Here is a 4,039-nt window from a genome sequence, read left to right as displayed (position 1 = left end):
ATGCTGGTCCCTTGAGGACTGGTTCTTTGTGGTCGAAGCCGAAGTTCAGGAAGATCCACCAGTGCTTTCAGTAGGAATAACATCTATGTTTTTAGCCATATCTGAATGGTGAAAAATTGCACTTTTAGCAATTATGTTTTAAGATCAAAATTTAAAACTAGCAATCATATCATACTTGAATGGTGAGTACTCACATGTGAAAAGAAAAACAACAATTTTTTACTTTCTCTCTCCTTATTTTCTCATAAGTTTCTTATTTTCTTATATTGTGACAACAACTTGACATCAATCCACTATATACTAACAAATTAAAAAAAACTAAAAATCAAACAATTGGACAACTACTATATGTCAACCCATTGCATACTAACACGTTAAAAAAAATTCATAATATATCTAAAAACAACTAAAAACTAATTAGATATCAACACAATAATAAAACAACTATACATAAACTTAAACAGCTAAAAAACAACATGAAAACAACTATACATACACCTAAAAAACTAAAAACAACACAAAAGATGAAAATCAAGCGAAACCGTAAAAATGTAAAAAAAATTATGTAAATCGTAAAATTGAAAATAACAATGTTAGTATGTAAAAATATACTTTTTTTTGGAATTAAGTGTATTATGAAAATTTCTCCTTATTTTATTCAAGGTTTTTTAACAAAAAAAAAATAAAGAACAAAATCTAACACCTCTTATTTCTTGCAAACAATAAAAACTATTCTCTATTATTATTTAATAAAACTAAAATTTAAAAATAAAAAAAATAAAGCCCTATATTTTTTATGAAATTCCTTCTTTATCCCGTGACCAGTCATGCAATTTGCATATAACGGTACTAAGAAAGTATGCGTGGGTGATGATTGGTAGTAGAGGTAGAGATCAGAGGATGATATTTCTCTTGACCTCGTGTCCAGCCATAGATCTCATGCTCGTCTTCTATGCTGAGTGAGATATGAACGGACAAGCTCTCCTTCAACGGCCCTCTTTGAAAAACTCGACGTGTTACTAACCATTATTTTTTATTTAATTTGTGTTATTTTCGTAAGCCACGACCCCGTATTGTCAGAATATATCAGAACCACATATTCTGCAGTGCAACACAAGGGTCTCACGCCATAGTACTATAGTACTTTTTGATAAACTGACATGCTTTTTCTTTTGGACCAAAACTTCTAATCCAGACAGAAACCTAGTCTTATCTTCTCATTATCACAAACAATTCTTCTTTTTCTTGTTTTCTTCCTCGAAAGTTTTCTGATAACGATGTGGATTGTAACAGTACTTCCTTTTTAAACTGTTGAGTACTAGAGGTCAGATATCTTTTTCTTGCAACTATTTGCTGCAGAGGTTTTATTATAAGTACTATTTATCTATACAAGTTTCATTTCTATATGCACATACACCCACTTTTTCCGAAGAAAACATATCAGCTAACAAGATGTCTTACGAAGAGTTTCTCCTCTTCAAAACACAATATTACTTCAAACATTCTCGATAATTTCTTAATAATAAACAAAATCAAGCAGACCCAAAAGATGCTATCACTACTACAAATATAGATTTTATCTCCAGTTTTTTTTCAACCATAAAAAAAAAAGCGGAGAGAAAAGATTTGAATGAGTCTAAAAAATTATATTTAATGTCTGCGTCCTATTTTATTGCAATTTTAAAGAACATGCAGTAAAAAGTTTGAAGTTGAGACTTTTCTCTGCGGTTCTTTAGTAAGAACCGCGGAGAAAACCCTGGTCTCCTTCAATAAACTACCCAAGACCCTACTTCTTCCCCTCATTTCTCATTTGACATAGAAGCAGCGCGCGGCTCCACCTTCGTCCCCAATCATGGGCAAGCCCCATTTTTATCATTTTAGTTAGTTTCTTTTTTCATTTTCTTGCATATTAAAGCATTATATCATGTAAATATACTTAATATTGATTTATTTTGAAGTTTTAGGGAAAAAATGAAGGAATATTTAGTGAGTTTAATGGGGTTTCAATATATGTTTATAGAGTTAATTCATGTTTTTTTTTAACATTTTTTAAAGTTTATATAGGATTAGAAAACATTTTCATTGTTCAAAACATGTATTGATCACTAAAACTTGATTTTTTTTAAATATATATTTCGGTTTTAGGGTATTTTTTATATTATTTTATATTATAATAATGTTATTTACAAAAAATTTTATATGAAAATATTATTTCTTACATAATTTTTTATATTATTTACGTAATTATTTTTTTTAAAGTATATTTTTGTTAATTATTTTATTTTAGGATCAATTCATTTACCATATATTTACGAATGTTTAAACTTTTATCGTAGGAAATATTTGTTTGAATTTGAGGTGTGTTGAAATTGTTGAAGATTAATTTTGAAAGTGAGTAATAATTAATACCGAATTTTTATATATATATTTACAAACTATTATTAGAGGAGTTTGAATATATTAGATATTCATCCGTAGTGAAGTAGGTTCTCAGATAAAATTGTGTGTTGCGGAGATAATAGAAGGTTGAGAACATGCATGTTGTTTGTTATATGTTTTGTTTAATGTGATTTTATAGGTAGATAACTTGGGATATGTTATAAATATAGGGGAAACTCTGCCCAATTTTTTTGATGATATTAGTTGAACACGTTTTATAACTTAATAAATGTAATAATTATGTTTGTTTATGTTGAAATTGTAAATACATATGCATTTTTGATATGTTATAGAAATAAAAGGAAACTCTGCCCATTTCATTTTAGAGTTTATTAATTGAACATAATTTTTTCAATTACAATATAAATTTTCTTTTCATTATTGACTTAGGAATTAAGTAGATATTATCATTATGGATAAGTCATGAATTCTTGAGAATAGAGGAACACAAAAATTTCAAGACGGATTCAATCAATTTTTAGAAATTTTCCAAACAAATTATAGTGATTCAGAAAGAATTCATTGTCCATGTATAGATGGTGGTAATGGATCAAAAGGAAATATTACCATGATAAAGAATCATGTATTTTTTCGGGGATTTGATACAAGTTATCCTACATGGTATTGGCATGGGGAATCATTGAAAAATAATAATCCATATCTATTCGGGAGGCGAGGGATCGATGATTTGGGTTATAGTGATTTTGACGATCATCCTATGGAATTACTTGATGAAGCACAAGAAGAGTTTGTTAATGATCCTTCAAAATTCGATAAATTGGTTAGAGATGCAGATAAACCATTATTCAATGGTTGTCTGAAACAAAGATTACAAACGATGGTAAAATTTTACAACATAAATTTTACAAATTTTACAACGATGGAGTTAGCGATAAATGTTTAAGTCAATTTTTAGGTACTTTTAAAGAGATTTTGCTGTCAGATAATTGCTTCCCTGAGTCTATGTATGAAGTGAAGAAAACTTTAAATTGCATAGGGTTGAAGTATGAGAAGATCCATGCATGTCCGAACGATTGTGTTATATCGTAAAGAGTATGCAGACATGGACACTTGCCCAGAATGTGATTTACCCCGCTACAAACCTAACAAGAGTAAGGAGATTAGCAAACTTATTCCTCAGAAAGTGATGTGGTACTTGCCTTGGATTCCACGACTTAAGCGATTATATAGAAATGTAGAACACTCTGAAAACTTAATATGGCGTGAGACTAGGCGAGTGAAAGATGGTAAACTTCGACACCCTACAGATTCGCAGGCTTAGAAAAAGTTAATAACTTAAATCCAGAATTTAAAACTGAAGCAAGACATATTCGTCTAAGTCTAGATGTCGATGGTGTAAATCCACATAAATCTCTAAGTAGTAGGCATAGTTCGTGGCATGTCTTCCTTGTTAAGTACAATCTTCCTTCGTGGTTAGTGATGAGAAGAAAGTTTTTTATGCTCACGTTAATGACTTCAGGCCCAAAACAACCGGGACATGACATAGATGTTTATTTGACACCATTAATTAATGATTTTAAATATTTGTATGAAAATGGTGTTGAGGCATATGACGGTTTTATGAAAGAAGTCTTTAACT

Source organism: Humulus lupulus, chromosome 4 (genome assembly GCF_963169125.1).
Source record: "Humulus lupulus chromosome 4, drHumLupu1.1, whole genome shotgun sequence".
NCBI lineage: Eukaryota > Viridiplantae > Streptophyta > Magnoliopsida > Rosales > Cannabaceae > Humulus > Humulus lupulus.
This window is presented reverse-complemented; position numbering follows the sequence as displayed.